This window comes from Equus caballus, chromosome 4 (assembly GCF_041296265.1).
Source record: "Equus caballus isolate H_3958 breed thoroughbred chromosome 4, TB-T2T, whole genome shotgun sequence".
NCBI classification, from domain to species: domain Eukaryota; kingdom Metazoa; phylum Chordata; class Mammalia; order Perissodactyla; family Equidae; genus Equus; species Equus caballus.
Genome location: NC_091687.1, coordinates 20,663,986 through 20,683,597, shown reverse-complemented (window position 1 = coordinate 20,683,597; position 19,612 = coordinate 20,663,986). Strand labels below are relative to the sequence as shown.

Genomic DNA, 19,612 nt, shown 5'->3' with positions numbered 1-19,612 from the left:
TAATCTAGCTGTGAAGGTATCTTGCAAATGTGATTAACATCTACAATCAGTTGACTATCTAGAGGAAATTATCCTAGAAAATCTGGGTGCGCCTCAGCCAATCAGTTGAAAGGTGTTAAGTGAAGAACTCAAGTTTCCCTGGGGAAGAGGTTCCACCTGTGGACTGCCCTGTGAGCTGTCCTGCCCACACTTCCTGAAGGACTGCCCTACAGATTTCACACTTGCCTAAGCAGCCCCGACAATTATGTAAGTCTTACAATAAGTCTACCTATCTACGTATCTATTTATCTATGCATGTATCTGGCTAGCTAGCCAGCTACCTATTATCGATGCCACTGGTTCTCTTTCTCGGATGCAACCCTGACTGACACACCACATTCAATTGTTCTGGACAAATTCGGATCCCATTTCTCTCTCACCAAGGAAACATCATGTTACCTCCCTTCCCCAGTTTCACCGGTGGTTCTCTGTGTGACATTCAGTGAAGCCCCCTTCCCATTCCCATTGCATCTGACTGAAGGAGGTTGAGCTCCTCCATGGACAAGACTCTCTAATGAAGGAGGAGGAAGAGGCAGAGCTCCTGGGCTGAGGGAACTCTCACACCTGCTCTCCATCCCCTGCTGCTCAGGGTTGCCCTCACCACACCCCGCTGAGAGCCTCCTGATAGGTTGCTCACCAGGGCTCACTTCGGGTGGTGCTGTGAGCCCTGACAACTGTAGTTGGTGGACCAGCCTCCTATGTGCTGCACTGCTCCTCATCCTTCCTCTCTCTAGGCTGTCTCACTGATTTCTAGCATTTCTCAAAGTTTAGTTGGAAGCTAAGCCTCTAAACCTGTGGTTTTTCAGCCTTTCTAGCACATTCAAAGCAACTATGAATATTTTTTTAAAATGTTGATGACAGATGCCTCCTCAAACCAATGAAATCAGAATTTCTGGGGATGAGGCCCAGGCACACATGTTCTTTCAAAGTTCCTCAAGTGACTTCAATGCACAGTTAAGATTGAGGACCACTTTTCTAAGTCAAACATTCAAAGCTAGTACTAACTATTCTTTGTCCTCTGCCCACATCCTTCTAATACGTCTCCATCCAGTCTCTTTGGAAGCTTATTCCAGTGGCTTTAGGCTCTTAGCTGACACATTCTTTTAGCTACACACCTCTCTGTGGAGGCATATAAGGTGCTAGAGCATGGGCTGTGGAGTCAGATGTGCAAATTTCAGCTCTGCCGAGAATCGACAACTTTCTCTTCATGGAATTTCTGTCCTAAAATGTCATGGGGAGAGATGGGTCCCAGTATTTCCATCAAAGAAGGGTCTAGAGTTTCATGGCTACCCATCCAGTAATCACAGGGACCATGAGAACTTGGCCAGCTGTCTCCAAATACAGTGAAAACTGTCATGTTCAAGCCAGCCCGAGGGTGGAAGTAAGACTTCTGTGGAAGGTAGAACCATTTGCAGAAAGGTTTGAGATGTCTGGGGTTCAGCCAGATATTGACAGTCTCACATGACATTTTTAAAAATTCTACTCAAACATTATTTCCCATGTCTGTCTTCTCTACTTCCCAATGTAACAAACCTGCATTCTCAGGCTTCCAGGGTCTTTGTGTGCTATGATAAAGGCTGCCAGGCCATGTGTCCACAAGGGGCCTCCACATTCAGAAACCTATTGAAGTCAGTTATTTATATTTATTCAATCTTTGTTCTGGCTGCTTCACCCTGGGACTCAGGCAGAGTGCATCGCCCTCTCCTGATCTTGTTCCATTGCCCTCGGTTACAAAGTCACAATTCCCTCTTCCCTTGCTATGGTATGGACTCCATCAAAGGGAGCACTATGGTCCCTCACTTAAATGAACACTTCACAGCCTTCCTGCCGTCCAAGCATTTTCTTCCAGTGATCAACTTCAACTCAAGTAGAGGTTTTGCTTCACCTGGATCCCAGTACTCTGAAAGCATCTAGCCCAGCTAGCCCAGGACTTCTCACACTTTGCTACCAAAATATCCCTGAGTGTATTACACAGGGAATCTTAAATCAGAGTTAAAAACTATAAGCATAAATTTTTTTAAAAACTCTCATGTTTTATTATTAGAATTCATATGAATTTAGCTTTCCAGTCCACTTGTTTTCATAGAAAATGAATCTTGTAAATTACATGGCTCAGGCTGAAAATCACAGAGCATACAGGTAGAATATAATAAATGCTCATTTATTAACACAGGTAATCTAGACAGTGGCCCAGGAGTGGCCAACCAAGGTGGCCCCTGTGCCATCACATGTATGGTCCACTTTGGGGTCCTTCTTCTCACAGCGGTCCAGTCTATGGAATCTCTTCCAACCCACTGATCCGCTCCTGAGAAGAAAGCTGCTTGCTCTCTCCGTTCTAGGCCCCTCCTCTGTCACCCCTCTTGGGTGATCCCAGACAGGTCTCCTATTTCCTGCATCCACCCATCCGCTAAATAGGATGGAGTGATTTTTCTTCAGGTTCTAAAATTCCATCCTCTGCATAGAATAAGCTCATACCATCCTTTCAAGTTTTCTTCCTGGAGGAAGTGCTTTAAAAATATATAGGGATTATTTATAATTAATTACCAATTACCTCCATGTAAATGAATATTTCAAAAACGCTTGGCTCTCTTAGGTAAATGTTTCCTGAAATATCAATGCCAATAGGCACTAATTTGCTTAAGAAAATATTTTCCCCCTTGTCCTGGCAGCTGCAAGCTCCTGTTGGAATTACCTCCAGTTTCAAATCCATGAACATCGTACTGATGAGATATTCCTCTACTTGTATCCGTCACACACATCGTCAGGCAAGTCAGGACTCTGATTTCAGGAAACTCGTGATCAGTTTCACATCGTGTGTTGCTGAAGAGGGTCCATTCATTTTAGGCAAAGCCTAAATGACGCTGCATTTTGTCTCCCTTCCCCTGTTACCAACAGGGGAAGACTTGGAAGAATAACATTTTAATGGCTTGGAAACTGTTCCCAACAGAATGATCTGAGGGAGGATTTTTCAAGGCTTATGTCACTAAATGACCAAACAAAGACACAGTGTCTGGCTACCGCCCACATGACTCCACTGTGAGCCATGTTTTCATAATGATGTAGAGGGATTTAGACACACCTCTTTTATAAGTGGTAGAAAGACTATTAGCATAGAAATGAAAAGCTGGACCTCAGAACTAGGAAGCGAGGAAAAAAAATCTTAAAAACAGAGTAAGCCTTAGTTTGTGGTTTGTTCTTAATAATAATAATAGCTGAAATATATCAGGACGTTAGGCACATAACACACGTTACCTCACATGACCTCACAAGCGTCCCAAGGGATGAGTCCCATTATTGTCCTCATTTTGCACAAGGGGACACTGGAGGCTCAAAGAGGCTGGCTCATTGGCCAGTTACCAAAGCGAGGCAGGGGGATGAGCTCCAGGTCGACGTGATTCCAAAGTCCCTTCTCTCTGCTTTGAGTCTGATTAAGCAAGATTAAAATGAACGAAAGGCTGAAGTATGGAAAGCAGTCTCCCAGTGAAGTACTGTTGGATTTCTCTACAGAGAGCGTGTTCATCTGGATGTGTTAACATACGATAGTATGCTATATTTCAAGGTATAACCTCGAAGTTTTTAAAAAGCCCTTTTAGGTAGATAAAGAGAACTGATTTGAATTAAACATAATTCTGTTGTCTTTAAGGGTATTTACAAGGGCTTTTGTCTCTTTAATAGGTTACATATTCTGTACCAGGGCTCTCTCCAGCTGACCAGACTTAGTAATGAATTCTCCTTTTTTGTTTAAAGGACCAGAGTTGACTTTATATAAAGCTTGTCTTTGCCCCATCTGCTTCTCCACAGGAAATCATGCTCTCCACCCCTCTTCTCCTTGCATACCATGCAGTGTCCTTCCTGCCCATTCTCACGGAGGTGTGAGACGATTAACAACGGGGTGGCTGATGGGACTTAAAAGGGACCCTCTCGGGAGCAGGAGCACTGGAGAACAGACACCTGGCAAATGTCCTTAACACTCCAAGGAACTGGCAGTGAAGCTGATATTTCAGAGACAAACAAAGGCACAACCCCATCCTGAATAATCTGTGGCTTGGCCCAATTTCTTCACTCAGATCTTTCATGACACAATTTTGCATCTCGTTTTGGATGGCTGTGTTAGATTTCTCATCTCTCCTCACATACTCTAGATTCCAGTTACACCGAACTTGTTGCTGTTCCCTGAAATCACAACATGACTTCCAGCCAGGTGCTTTTGCTGCCCCCTCTGCCTGGACCGGCTTTCTCCCTTCACTTCTTGTTCTTTCCTCAGGTCCCTGGGAAATGGTAGACCCAGTAGATTCTGGCAAAAATTTACCGTCTGCTTGTGAGGAATGGGATAGAGGTCCAAAGTATTTGCAGTGATTCCATAATATATTTATTATTAATTTCCAAATTATGTGAGTCTCCCAGGCAATGTGGGATTTTTTTCCCCCAAATTGGAGGAGAAAGTGAATTTAGACCCACATCATGGAACCCTGTATCTTCTAGATGAGGCACCGAGCATCAGAGACAGAGGTCTGCCCCACACCACATGAGCTTCTGTGCTGCAGACTCAAACTCACTTCCGCCTTGCTGCCTTTACCTGCACCTCTCTGCCTCAGTTTCCCATCATGTCAAGGCCTAATGCCTGGTAACCACTGCACTCTGCCCTCTGCCCTCTCACTACACACACATGCTCAGATAACACGATGTCCCCTCCTCAGTCATGTTTTTAGAAATGAATGCTCATCTTCTTAGAAACTCTCCATCCAGACAGTCTCATCTTGCCAATGGGGCTGTAGACCCTGGGCCAGCCCCTCTAACCCTGGAATCCATGTTGCCATACTCGATTTCATTTGTGCTGCCTCTATATTGAGCTTTATTGGTTCATTTTAAACAAGGAAGCAAGAGGGAAAACACAAAATACCATGATTTGGGGTTTATAGTATTTCTGAAAGCCTTGCACTTGAGGTAGTGTTCTTTTTTTCTCATTATACAACGCAGCTGTTGTGGGTGTGTATGATATAAATCAAAAAGGTATGAAAAAACTTGGTGAGGGGGAGGTTTAAGGCAGAATCTGCTCCCACCTTCATGCCTGCTGAGACTGGATACACAGAGGACAACAGCCAGACCACAGATTAAAGGAGAACTCTCACTCACGAGCTGCAGCAAGCAGCCCAGGAAGCCAAACAGTAACCACTGCTCCCATCAGCCCCAAGTGGCCAGGACTTGATTAGTAACTGACAGCATCTCTAATTTTTGCCCCACTTCAACTGAGGATCAGCTAGAAAAAGCCAAATATCCCAGAATGGTTCCATGGATTTTGTGGAACACAGAGTTGCCATTTGACTTGATGGGAAGTTGATGGAAGTCTCTGAGTTCCAGGGCCCCCCACAGTACAGTCTGGGGACTGGTGCTGGTCCAGAAATGGTCACCACGCTGTAGTGAGATGAATACTGAGAGTGTTCAGAAACTTTTAGAGCAATTATCTTATATTTTTTCTAATTATAGTTCTTGAAATCTAATTTTGTGTCTGTTGAATCTAATAATAAAAGGTCAGGGTTTATCATTTATATGTCATCTTTTGTTTCTTTTTTTTTTTTCAGTAATTCATTCCTATTGTAAAAATATTATAAAAATATTGGCCTGCAATGGATTAAAAAAATAGAAATAAGAACTGATCTTTCACTACAGAGAATTTGAGAATCACTGCTTAATACTGCTCTATTCCCCTTCAGCAATGAATGGTGGCAAAGACAGTGAGCCACCCTAGGCTATCAATGGATGCAATAAACATTCCTGCAGTAAATAAATAAAAGAAACGTGAATTGAGTGAGAGAATGCATCGTTACGTGTTCAATACACATGAGATCAGTGTGATCCGGAGAGGTTAAGATTCCTCTTCCAACTTTCCCACTGGGAACTCTGAGCCCTTCATGCTTGCTACAGATTGTTCTGCTGTAAGAGCTGTGCTCCTAAGAGCTAGAAAGTTAGTCACTATAAAATATAAACAAAAAGCAATTTGGCCAGCATGCAGTGTCAGTAAATTGTAGTAAATTACTTACTAAACAAGTAAGATTTGAATTTTGTGTCCAGAAACAAAACAGTAACAGGAATACAGAGAAATCAAAGGTATTAGAATTTTGTTGGCATGTTAGGTCATTTGTAATTCAAAACAACTGCTTGAAAGGGTAGCAGCTAGTTCTCATATACTGGAATCTACCAGGGCCACTCCCTGTGGATCTCGGGAACATTTCCCCAGGATACATCCTATTCAAAGGACTGATCTGGCAAGTAAATATGTACAGAAACAGACTTGGAAAGTCCCATTCGTGCACCTGCCAAAGTGCACAGTACTTTTACCAATCTCGTGTCCAATTTCAGAATTTCTTCCTTGTTTTTCTTGTAGTCAACAAAACATTGACAAGAATAAAAATGACAATTAACACTATTGTGAGAAATATTCTGCTGAAAATCAACAGTATCCAAGTAACCCACTCAACATCAGTACAACCGACTCTTATTCCCGTGCCTCTCTGCTATCTCAGGTCTACAGCTGTTTCAATCACAAAGAAAACAGCATTTATGGCCTGAACCCAATGGTTCCAAAGTTTTATCCACCATGGCACATATGACTGATAGTACTTACTTAGGAGACACACTTCCTTGGGTGATTTGAAGTTATTCACATTCCAGAGGTGGCAGCCATAACTCAAGAGAGTGAAATGGGATGCACTCGATGATGGAAGTTATGAGAGGATAACTGTAAATCCACTAGTTTTTAGTAAGTCATCTGCAAACTCTTGGTACATTACTAGTAACAAACTTTGGCACAGCTGACAAATGAGTACAACTCACCAGCATGTGACAATTCTGGGGTTGAAAGTCACTTTCACATACCTTATCTAGATTCACAGTGACACATTACATCAGGGCTTGGGGAGTGATCATGGCACCAGAGCGATGGAGCCATGGTCATCCAAACATTCATTTCATAAATACGTATTCGGGTTCTATTGAGTATTGGGCTATGAATAAGCCAATAGGAAGGCAGAAGTTGACTAAACCTAGGAACTCTGTCTTCAAGAAGCTTACAGCTGGGGGAGAGCCAGCTAAGGCAGCCATCAATATATGTCAGTGAAGAAGTCATAATGGATGGTGATGAAGGATGCAGAAGTCTTTGTAGACCAGAATCTCAGCTGTGATATTTGGTACTCGGAAGCAGAATGTAATTGAAAAGTCTGGCCATTCCACACGGTATGGTCTTCTTAGTTTCACTTTAATTATATATACGCCATCTGTTCCTAAAGGACAGAGAATCTAATTAAGATGTTTTAAGGCTATCTGGGATTTGTTTTAACCAAGTATGATAAGATATGCAGATGTGGAAATTTATACTCACAGTTGCCTAGAAGCAAGAGGCACACCACACAGGGCCACCTGGGGAAGCACCAGGACCAGCCAAGAGACAGAGGGAGGGAAGGGAAATATGGGTAAGAGCCCCCATCATGGTTTCCACAGGGAGGAACAAGCAAGGCAGGGTAAGCAGGTTTAGAATTGGCTATTTCGAATAATTTCAGTGGGCTTTGGGGCATAGAGGCAGTCCCATTGTCTGGCACATAGACCTAGGGTGATTAAGGTAGGTGTATGGTGGCCAGGAATGTGAGATCCCAATAAAGAAGGTGGTTGGAGATATGAACTCTGGATTGGTTGGTTTGCATATGAAAGATGTGCTCACAGACAAGTCATTTGCTACCTCTAGGAATTGGCTAGCCCTGGGAGGGGAGTGCCTCCAGGGTCAGCAAGGCCACAGATGTCAAAGCGTCAAAAATAAAGAAAACAAAAAGGCATGATTAATATAGAAGTCAGATGTCCCTCCACGTGGTGCAGCTGTCACACCTCTGCTGGCAGAGCCTGCCTGAATCACAGAGTCAGAAAACTCCCAAAAGCCTTTTATCATCTTGGAGGATGCAAATGTACACAGTGTCACGAAAATCTGATCCCATCAAATATTTTAATGCTCTAAATATGAGATATGAGAACATATTAATTCAACTAAGTTTAGTAGGGACTATAGAGTAAACTTGAAACTCTAAAGCTTGCAACCATTGATTTTGAAAATTTTGAGGAGATTCAGGAAGAATCTTCATTTCCTTGAAATAGATTTCACAAAACCTTAGTCATGACTCATGTTCATTCTCTGTTAACAGAGCTGCACCCTCTGCCTTATGAAGGGCCACACGGACCCTCCACTCTACAACAAACTTGATGTATATTCTGGCCTTTAATCTTCACAATCCCTCAGGAGGTAGGAATCATTATGTTTATTTTACGCATGAGGAAATTGAGGGTAAAAGGGTTAAATAACATACCCAAGGTGACGCACCAACAGTCTGTGGAACCAGGATCAGTCCCAAGCTGTCTGACTCTAAACTGCGTGCTTCCTGGCCTCCTGCCACTGTCCTGATCTCGTACAGCTACGAACAAGCTGAGGTGATTTCTCCCAAGCCTTTCTCCAGTGGCTCCTTGTGATGCCTCATGGCTGTAATGGAAGAGGAAAACTAGAATCTGTCCCACTGGGAATATGAGTCAGCTCAGCCATGCATAGGACTCCCCTGTGTTTTCTGAGCTAGTTTCATGCGGGATCATTGAGAATTTGTCACTGGCTGACGGTAAATGAGCATCTACTTAGCACGTTGCAGACAGTAGACTCTAAGTATAACATGCTCATCTTCATAGTAATGCTGGAAGGCAGACAGCATCCGGTCTAATATGTGAGGATTCCCCTCTTCTCAGGTCACACTCTCTAGCTACAATCCAGGATTGCTCCTTGACATTTCAGCCTCACTCCTATTTGAGGAACGACATGAATATTTACTAAGTTGTTTACATGCACCAGGAGCTTTATGTACAGCATCTTCTTAATGCCTCCATCAGCTCTATGACAATTGCCCAGATAAGAGTGGCTAAGAATCTTGTCTAGGGTCACACAACTCCTAAGGGTCAGATATGGATTCTAACCCAGAAGGTCAGATTAGAAAGCCACATTTTTTTCACGGACAAGATCATTAGCTTTGGCAGAAGGCAAACCTGGTTGCTTGAAGTTTTATGGCCCTACAACTTGTCCTCCTCAAGTTTCAGCATCCACCTGCCCTGTGACAGGCTGCTGGAGACACCCTGGCTGGCTCTTCTGGCACTACTTGAGTGAGACAATAGCTCACCTCTCCTCAGTAACCCAGAAGAAGCTCCATTTCCCACCAGCATGCTTGCTTCACACCTAGGTAAGAGAGGATCACATCAACTTCTAGACAAGGAGGGTCCTGGTGTCACCGATGTTTACATTGGAAACAGTGTCAAGAAACCCTGGGTGGGGACAAGGGAGAGAAGAGTGGCCAAGGTGTAGGGGGAGATAAATGAATAAGCCAAGAATGTTGTGTTCCCTCAAAAGTTTACTCTTGAAATAGTAGTTCAATACAGAAGTAAAGAAAACATGATTCTATGTTAATAAAAATGGCTGACCTCATCACTAGGCAGAACATTTAAATCCTGCGTAGCTTCTCTCCCCAAGCTGGCATGTCCTATTCACCATTTTATATTGTCGTGGCCTGGTCCCTGAGAAAGCAACTGCTTATGAGGTAGAACTTGATTAGGGAAGGCCAGCTCAGGAGGCAGAAGCAAGGCAGGCTGTGGGGAGGACGGACAGGAGATGCATTCCCAAACTGGCCACAACTTGGTATCAAGGGCAGCTGCTCGCTCAGGCTCCAGACCATCTTCAGAGTGGCTCTAGGGACCACCAGGTCTCAGGAGAGTCCATCCAGGGAGAAGAAGAGAGAAGGATTTGCCTGCCAACTCCCATGCCCATTGGTCAAAGATTCTCCTAATGGGAGTTATCCCAGACACACTCCTCCTGTCTTCACGGTGTGGCAGCAGTCCTAGTTCCTGCAGCCAGCTTGCTGAATTACTCCACAGGGACAGTACACTCTTGCTTTCCTTGTAAGTCCACTAGAACCCAAAGTGGCCAGATGGTGGTTGCCCTTTCCAATTCCATGAACTCCTCACTGTGTCCTGTCGCCTTGCGGGAGCATTTCCACACTTGGAATCAGGGTCTCTAACCCAGCAGAGCTTGAGTTCACATGGACAGGAAGCATAAACCCCAAAAAGCGGTTCCTGGAAGAGGTGGCGAAGGGGTCAATTCTCCCTCCAGCGCTTACTTTCCAGGTGCCTTCCAGCCATTGCAGAAGTAGCCCCCTACGTTGTTCATCGATCGGCACACATATCAATCTTGTGGAAAAGCAGCCCATTCCGACCAGGCCTTGGCCCTTGGCTGAAGTTTTCACAGGGCCTCCCACTGCTGTACCAGGCAGTTGCTTCTGGGTGGAGGGTACATAGTAAGGTCAGTGGATTCTTATTGTTGCACTTATGGCTATTAATGGGGTTTTTGGTGTATTTTTTTTCTCAGAGCTGCCTAACAATGTAAACTGAATGGCTCAAAACAACAGAAATTTATTCCCTCACAGTCTGGAGGCTAAAAGCTAGAAATCCAGGTGTAACAGAGTTGGTTCCATCTGGAGGGTTTGAGGGAGCGTCTATTCCATCCTCTCTCCCAGCTTCCGGTGGCTGCCCCTCTGTGGTGCTCCTTGGCATGTGGACACCTCACTGCAGTCTCTGCCATTGTCCTCACATGGTGTTCTCCCCTGTGTGCGTGTCTATGCATCTTCTCCTCCTCTTAATGGGATAGCTGTCCTATTGGATTAAAGCCCACCCTACTCCAGTATGACCTCATCCTAACTTGATTACATCTGCAAAGACCCTATTTCCAAATAAGGTCACATTCAGATAGTGGGGTTAGACCTTTAACATATCTTTCAGGGGGATGCGGTTCACCCCACAACACTCGCTACAGGATATCACATCACACAATGTCTGGTACTCTGTGGTCTTCAGTTGGTGGTGGACAAACTCACATCCACAGGTGTGAGGTTCCTGGGAAGACAAATTGATTATCCCTCCAGGGTAGATGGTGTCCTTGCCATCGACCTTTCACACGTGACGACCTGATCTCCCCCGGAAGGTGCCACTGTGGGCCCAGCATCAGTTACTGCTGCTGACAGGGCCTGACCTTTGGCTGTAGCTGGCTGAGCCTTATGAGACAGCTCGTGCTTTCGAGCTCATGCAGAGCTGCTAACCCTGCTCTCGTGGCTGCCCTGTTCATGGGGAGCCACACTGCAGCAAGGGTGTGGCCAAGGAGAGAGACTGGCTGACATCCCAGTCTGAGCCATGCTTGCAGCTGCTGTTGAGCACCTCCTCTGAGGTACATGATCTCTGGTGGGCGTCAGTATGGGGCATAAAGATATGCACTCACCACATAACCCCTGCCCAGCTTTCCTTGTCCCCAGTGTTCCGGTTTTGTCCCTTCCCAGACCCTGTCCAATTAACTAATACATTTGTCAAGGCCCAGGTGTCCATGTACATCTGTGCCCCAGGCCTCTTATCTCGCCATATGAAGGGAATAGCCAAGTTTTACGACAGCTCTGCCCACGGGAGGATTTTCCTTCTTCACTATCTTTGGTCCACCCTGGGTGGGGCTGCAGTGCAGCAGTAGTCTATTTTCATCTACCAGCACCATATGGTACCAACCCACCCACAAACTGAGCCAGCTTAGGATGACGCCACAGGGAGGAAGTTGGGGGAGAAATGTCTGGCTCCATGCTCCTGCCTCCTCTGATCTCAGGCAGGTGTGAACCAAATTGTAACCCTGGTGGCAAGACAGTGTACTGATGTGGCCCAGACTCTGCAGCCTCCTGGAGCACAGAGCAGAGGGGAGAAGGGAGGCAAGTGGTTCTGGAGGGGCAAATGGAAGAAATCCAGCACAGAGAGTAAACATTCGTACTCCCCCGAAAACTGACAGTTCCTGAAGAGAGTGTCCAATTCTGGGTCCACACACAATGCCTCGTTGTCTTCTCCCAGAAGCTGAGGAGTCCAAACACACAAGACCACTAGTCAGCTGGTCACGCCTCCCCAGAGCCTCTCACGGGAGGACCCAAGGTGACATGTATCAGGGCTCTGACAGGGATTGCTGGCAGCTGGTGGAGGAGGAAGGTGGACCTCTGTCACTATCATCTCAAGACTGAGCCCCCACTCCTCGATCACCCCCACCAAACAACCCTTCTCACACACATTTACTGGCCAAACTGGGGGCATAGAGACATAAAGGACTTTGTCCTGAATGCTAAGTGAAATTGACTCGGTACTCTTTGAAAGTTTGAAAGAACAAATCACACCAGCCCCCCCAAAAAACCTGCACTCTAGAACTCCAAGCCCTTTTCTGTCTCCCTAACAGGAGAGTGACAAAGCAGGTTTGCAGGACCTTATAGTTGGGGAGCAGTTGGCACAGAAAGATTTGGGAAAGCAACTAAACCATCCTGGGTGCTGGTGGGGGCAGCTGTCTATCTATGTCCTTTCTCCTCAGCAGTCGGGGAGGATCTGACTCATCAGCTCTCCCTTGGCTGGGGCCATCCTGGGTATTGGTCCTTCCTGGGTTGAACCTGACAGCCTAAGGCTCAGAAGGAACTGTTAGTTCCAGGGTACGGCAGATTATATTTTCCAAAGAGGGCTGTGACAACATTTGTCATCCCACATGCTTTCCTCAAATGTGACCTGGGCATTCCCTTTCATTGAAAGCGGGAAGTGACAGGTGTGACCTTCAAGGATTGGTTGGCAAATTCCACGCAGCTCACTTGAAAGTTCACTCTCCGGAGTGCCCCTCTCTGGCATCCCCCTCAGAGCTGGGCTGCCATGCTCAGAGAAGCCTGGGCCATGGGAGGGGCCACGGGTGAGTGCACGGGTCCCCCAGGAGCCATCCTTCAGCTATCCTAGTTCAGGCAGCAGAAGGGTGATTGAGGGAACCATCTGGGAAGGGAACTCCAGCCCAGCTATTTGGGTCATCCCTGTCATTCCAGTCTTCCCAGCTGAGACCCTGATCATCGAGAAGCAGAGGAGAGCCTGCCCCCACACCCCACCATGCCCTTTCTGAATTCCTGACCCATGAATTCCTGAGCACAATAAGGTAATTATTTTATGCTACTAAGTTTGGGGTGGTTCATTATGGAGCAATAGTGACTTGAGCCAAGGTCACTTCTCACTACAAGTCAAGTCTTTTAGAAACCCCTGCCTATTGTTTCTGATCTCTTGAGGGTGATTGTATGCTGCCAAAATGAATTCAGGGTATGAAGTGCTTCAACTGAGAACTCATCCTGCCTTCAAAAGACCCCTGTGGCAGCAGCCAGGTGTGAGTGGATGACATGAATGACCCACTGGAGAGGAAACTGGCATTCTGGGGTGTAGGGTCACCAGGAAGGAGGAAAGTCCTTCCTCCACCCTGGAGAAAAGATGTGGCTGACCTACCACAGGGTTTGTGGGAGTCCATGGACTGTGTCTCTGTGCACCTCGCTTTGTCAGCATCACTGGAGATAATGCAGTTGGCAAGGAAGAGACATGGGAGCTGAGTTATAATCCAGACAGGCACAGCCATGGGTCTGTCGGGTCTCCAAGGCTGACTAGTACCAGCTCCAGTCCAATCCTAGCAAGAATTGTACAATTGGAATTCATTTTTTGGCCACATAAGCAGATCTGGGCTATCGAGCAAGAGAGAAGGGTTTCTAAAAGACCTAATGTATTGGAGGGAGGGACCTCAAGTCATTGCTTGTGAGGGGCATTTGCATTTGTGGCCCTACAAACCTGCCTGTGTGGGTCTCTGTCGCATCAGTGGGAACAACAGGGGGCCTTCGTGCAGAGCATCATGCTGGGGAAGGAGCGTGCATCTGACCTGTCTCCTATCTATCCAGGAAGTATATTGTGCCGTGACGCAGCCTGACACAGAAAAAGATGCTTAAATATAAGTAGAAGCCCAACATTTTAAGAGGACATCCCAGCTCTAGACACCAAGACCAAACCTGCAGAGACTCACCTAGAAAGCACCTGCCTTTCGAGGGACCTCGCCCTCCGCTGGCTGCGCAGGGAGTGACTGTCCCTGATTTGAACTGCTCCCGTATCCACCCCAGGCCTCTGCAGGAGACTGTTCTGGAGCCTGCCTGACTTCGTCCTCTCAGAGAACACTCACCCAACAGCAAGGTACAGCTCAGTTTCCTTTTCCACAGGACCTTTGAACGGAGGGATAGGGAACCTGGGCTCAGTCCCTGATACTTGAGGGAGCTGGGAACTCCTTGTCATTTGGGCTGCGAGCTGTCACGAGGAAGGAGAGCGCTGCTCTGCAGAGTGAAGCCAGAGGGATCCTCCTGGACTGTGGACAAAGACCATAAGCGGAGCAGAAAGAAAAGACTAAACAGCCCTGAGGACGGCCTGGGAGCTAGAGACACTGCTGCTCTTAGCTCTCCAAAGGTGTCCACTCGCGGTCCCTGCCGTGGGAAAGCCTCCACCCAGCCTTCATCAGACCCTGTGTCACCTTATCAGGTACTGTTTCTTGTGACCCATAATTATCTCCCTCAGACACCCACGTATTCAGAATACTCAGGAACTACTGTGTTTACTGACGTCTCTTAAGAAACGTTCCAACCTTATTTGGTTGGTAGAACCACAGACACGGGGTGAATCACAGGGTGGGGGTGTCTGCCACAGGACACAGGGCGCCCTGTCATGGACAGAGTGACCACAATCTTAGAGAAATGTCTAGGGTTGGGCTATCAGGAGTCCTTCCTAAATCACCACTCGAATGTTTGATTAAGGTCAGTAAATGTCAGTAACAGGGTGCCCTCCGCAGCAGTCGTTCCTGTCTGGGATCTGCCATTAGCCACAGTTATCTTTCACTTTTACCTGCTGTGTGCTGGGCATTGTGCTTCGAGCTCTGTCATCTGTCAACCCTTCAAGTCCTCACAGTGTCCTTATGATGTAGGTACCCCATGAGATACCCAGAGACTGCAGTTCTAATACTTGTCTAAAATAAGTGACATATCTGCCCAGAGCCCATGTTTGTTCTTCTGGGCCATGCAGCCTCCATCCAGATGGGGAACACGCTCCTGGGGCCAGGCTGGGGCACAAGCACCCACGAGCGCCCTCTCCCTCCCCACATAAGGAGTCAGGCCTCCTGCACCGTGACAGGAAGAAAGATGTGCCCTGCCTGCACCTAACACTGGACTTGGCAAAGGTCCCAGCCCCACAGATGCCCTTCCTTCCTCTCCATGCTCTCCCTCCAGGGCCCACATGGAGCTGAAACTCGCCCTGGGACTGGCCCAGTTCCTTCTTCACTGTTTCCATCCCTCCAGCCCTCTTTTCTCTTCTCATTTATTTAGCAACTGCTATATACCCACAACTTTTCCTTGAGTATACAATGGTGAATGGTCTGTTTAAAATCTTGAGGGAAACTGAGAAGGAACAGACAAATGGAGCTCAGTGCAGACATAAGAGCAGGACGGTGTGGTGCAGCATCCTTGGTGCCAGTGATAAAGAGGAGGGAGTCGGGGCCTTTGGGCTGATCTAGAACAGCCCCCACCCCCACCCCAACCATGTATTAGTGCAGAATCACCTAGCACAGGGGGTGAGGTGGGGGAAGAAGGGAGGTGCTGGTGAAATAAACTCAAGTCCCTTGGCCTTACCCACACCCTCTGCTTTAGTATCTCTGCAATAAGACCACGGGAAGATGTAGCAGCCTTTCTAACCTGGAAGGACTTGCCGTATGGCAGAAGGACTGGACTGGAGATGCAACTGAACCTGGACCAGCAGGCAGAAGGAGAAACTGTTCTTCAGCTCAGGGAGGAAGACACAAACTCAGGCTCAGCAGCCACTGTATCAGTCTGTATCAGTTACTGTAATTAGGCCCTCCTCAAATATGCAAGAAGCAGGGGAAGGGAAGTTTTGGAAGGGGGGGGGGTCACTGACCAGCCTGCCTTAGGCACTGGTGTGGGCAACAAGTTGGAGCTTGTAGAGAAACCTAAGAAGCCAAGCACATGTCCAGCCCACAAGGTGGGACCACTAGGAGGGCTTGTGGAAAAGTTTTGAGGAGCTGATGTCTCTGGTCGCCGCTGCTTCCTTGAGTCTACACAAGATTCTACTGGTGAGCCTGGGCCACCCCTTGCCAGCAGGGCCAGCAGGCAGGAAGGAGAGCTGAGGGAAGAGCTTAGAGAGCAAAGACACAGGGCATTTCTGCATCTGCCAGATACCACGACCAAGCGCAGTGACCTTCTCAGAGAAATGGCTGCTGCTTCATGCCTGTCTTTCACATCTCTCACAAGCTCCTCTTTCTGGCCAAGTCTAACCCAATACTGGCCAGGAAAGGTGATTCTGGGAAACAGTGTCCCAGTGTACAAGGGCACAATCCAGCACAGCCATTAGCAGGCTGGCAGAGGGGCCCTGGTGGTCTAGTGGTTAAGATCAGCGCTCTCACTGCTACAACCCGGGTTCATTTCTCAGCCAGGGAACCACACACTTCCTCCCCGCCCCCCCAGGCCCTGTCTGTTCACTGTCACACTCTGGCAGCTGTGTGTGGCTGTGATGCTGAAAGCTACGCCACAAGTATTTCAAATACCATCTGGGTCACCCATGGTGGACAGTTTTCAGTGGGGCTGCCAGACTCAGACAGACTAGGAAGAAGGACCTGGCCACCCACTTCCGAAAAAATTGGCCATGAAAATACTATGAATAGCCATGGAGCATTGTCTGATAGAGTGCCAAAAGGTGAGAGAATGGAGCAAAAAGACCACGCAGGGTTCCGCTCTGCTGTCCACAGGGGCACTAGAGTGGGAAGCTACTCGACAGCGCTAACAACAAAGAGGGACTCAAGTGTTAGCGGAAGAACTGGATTTGGAAGACAGGATCTGAACGCTGAATCTCTGACTCCAGCGATGAGTCACGTTCCTGCTGGGAAGACTCTGTCCTGCCACAAGGGCCTCGGGGGTGAAAGTTAAGTGGGCCACCTGCAGGAAACTTTTGAAGTTCACTCTCTTTAATCTTTGTTCACACACACATGTGCTTGCACACACACACACACACACACTTGTAGTATCTTTCTCATCCCCCTAATCTTGGATCTCTGCCACCTTACTCTCCTGACCTACTATGCCTGACTTCTTTGTTCTCCTGTCTTAAGACTTCAACAATTCTGTCAAGAATCTTCTGTCCCTACTTGCCACCTGGATAACTTCTAGTTCCCTCCAACCCCCAGCTTACATGTTAGCTCTTCTGTGGGGCGTTCCCTAGCAAGTGGTCAGTCCCTTCCCACCACTGATACTCTTTAGATACACGTCCGTTACGTCACAAGGCGCTGACACAATTACTTTCTTCATTCAGCACTCACCCTCTGGAGGAGAGATTTCACTTTATCCATCTTCACACATTTAGCAGACAGGACAGCAATGAGTGTGTTGTTCAGGAAACACAGATGAACGGACGTTTCAGGTGATGCCACCTCCAGAGTCTGGTCCAGTTTAATTGCATAATTTCAGTGTCAGTCAATCATTCGGAGTTGTAGAGACGTGACGTTGGAGGAGGCAGTGGGGGAGATGTTCAGGGGCCAGAAAACTTTTCTTTGCCCTTGTAACCAGACTTTTCCTATTTCAACTACTCTTTGGTCGGGGAGTTGAGGGTAGAGGCAGATAGACCCACACATGTGGACCAGGAAGAGGGAAACTCATGATTAAAATCTGCTTCTGTTTGCTCCCCGTCCCCCACGTCGAAGGGAAGCCTCCCGCTTGGTTTTCCATAAGAAGCATCTGTGTTTGTTCACCAGACAACTCCCACTCAGTGACGGACACGCAAGAGTTGGCAGGAAAACTCCACCATGAAACTTCTGAGCTCCACAGGAAAGTGCCTCCTCTCAGAACACACAATCTAGGTTAGAGCTTGAAAGAGGCAAAGCCAGGTTTCAGGAGTAAGCTCTGGTTAAAACAGAATGGAAAAGGGAATGGATACTTTTTAGCTTGCAATGGACAAGACCCTGAGATTCTTAGAACTGTTATGTAAGTTGATCTTTAGAATAAACTTATGATAACCCACACTTGAGCAAACCAAGGCCTGGAGAGGTTAAATAACTTTGCTTGGGTCTGTTAGGGAGGACCTGGCTCCTCTGATATGCTATTTTCCATTCCTTCTTTGGAGAGTTACAGACAAAAAGTTATAGTTGCATGGTGTAAGATGGCCAACAGTGAGCTTTTCCTTGTTAGAGAATTGGACTTAGCTTGCTTAACAGAACAAGAATATTTTTGAGGGGCTGGCCCAGTGGCATAGCGGTTAAGTTAGCACACTCCACTTCAGCAGCTCGGGGTTCGCTGGTTCAGATCCTGGGTGTGGACCTACACATCGCTCATCAAGCCATGCTGTGGCGACATCCCACACCGAAGAACTAGAGGGACTTACAACTAGGATATACAACTATGTACTGAGGCTTTGGGGAGAAAAAGAAAACACAGAAACATTGGCAACAGATGTTAGCTCGGGGCCAATCTTCCTTAGCAAAAAGCATTTTTTAAAAAACAGAGAGAAAATACTCTGAATTTCCAAAAAGAAAGAATTTTTTTGAAATGATTTTTAGGGTCAAATTCTTACATGACATCTTCTTGGATTTTGCTGTCTTTCAGATCTCAGGAGTGTTTAATGTATGTCGGGAAGGTGTTCATGAAGTAAAATGACCAGAGGAAGTTCTGGAATCCCTGAGAAGAATTTTACAGCGTTAGCTTTTTCACTTGTTCTTTAGCTTTTTCTTCCATGCCATATTTTCTCAACTTTGGGTTGAAATGTAATAAGTTGTGTTACACATGTAAATTTTTGACGTGTTGTTCACACCAGTATTGAACAGACAGTTGTTTCGCATGTACAGTGAACCGTACTTTTCATAAGAACACAATTGTGGGAGAGGGACCACCTTCAACCTAGAGTCCCCTAAAGCCAAGTTCCCAGGGGATTGCCTCACCCCATAAGCTCTTCTGTTCATCTTATTTATGTTCATTGACATTATGTAATATTCCATTATACTTGTTGGTATAAAGATGATAATCCATGGTTCCAGCCTCTGAGGGGCTCATGGGGACAGACATGGCCTGCAATGGGCCAACTTAGTAGAGGTACAAGTGTCAATGGAGCACAGAACAGGGAGGAAGTACATCTGTCCCCACAGAATGTCAGCCGGGCATTGAAGGGTGAGCAGGAGTTGGCAGGAAAACTAAAATAACAGAGTTAGTCAAGGCTGGAGAAAGAGGTGCAGGACCCTTGGGTCAGAGACGGCCCTGAAGGCCATGGAACTAGATGAGTCACCTGGGCAGACTATGTGGACAGAGAAGAGCAGCAGGCCCAGGATGATCTCTGGGCCACTGCAATAGTCACAGGCCACACAGGAGAAGAAGGGCCACCCAAAGACGCTGGAAGGAGAGGCACAACACTATGGAGGCCATGGGAGAAATCTTTCCAGGAAGGAGGGTGCACTCCCCGAAGCTGCTGAGGGTCAGGTAAGGTAAGAACTGAGATGGGGCCATGCGGATGTGGCAGCATGGAGGTCATTGGTGAAGAGGGAAAGGCCGTTCTGCAATATGTTTAGGAGAAATGTAAGATTAGGAGGTAGACACAACACGCATAGACACTTCTTTCCAGAAGAGTTGCC

At 46.9% G+C, this 19,612-nt stretch overlaps 2 long non-coding RNA genes across 3 annotated transcripts in view; one reads left to right on the top strand and one right to left on the bottom strand.

The window, feature by feature from the left end:
- Nucleotides 1–2,989, bottom strand: part of LOC138923722 (uncharacterized) — a 34,139-nt gene extending 31,150 nt beyond the window's left edge. Inside the window, exon 1 of the long non-coding RNA XR_011437764.1 lies at nt 2,732–2,989. This is a non-coding gene — a long non-coding RNA (uncharacterized lncRNA). The remainder of the gene's footprint in view (nt 1–2,731) is intronic.
- Nucleotides 1–18,803, top strand: part of LOC111773146 (uncharacterized) — a 68,631-nt gene extending 49,828 nt beyond the window's left edge. Inside the window, exons 2-5 of one of the 2 annotated variants that reach the window (XR_002807372.2) lie at nt 8,223–8,320; nt 12,972–13,078; nt 13,857–14,481; nt 18,597–18,803. This is a non-coding gene — a long non-coding RNA (uncharacterized lncRNA). The remainder of the gene's footprint in view (nt 1–8,222; nt 8,321–12,971; nt 13,079–13,856; nt 14,482–18,596) is intronic. The other variant, XR_011437759.1, reaches the window with a different exon arrangement.
- Nucleotides 18,804–19,612: the final 809 nt, after the last annotated feature.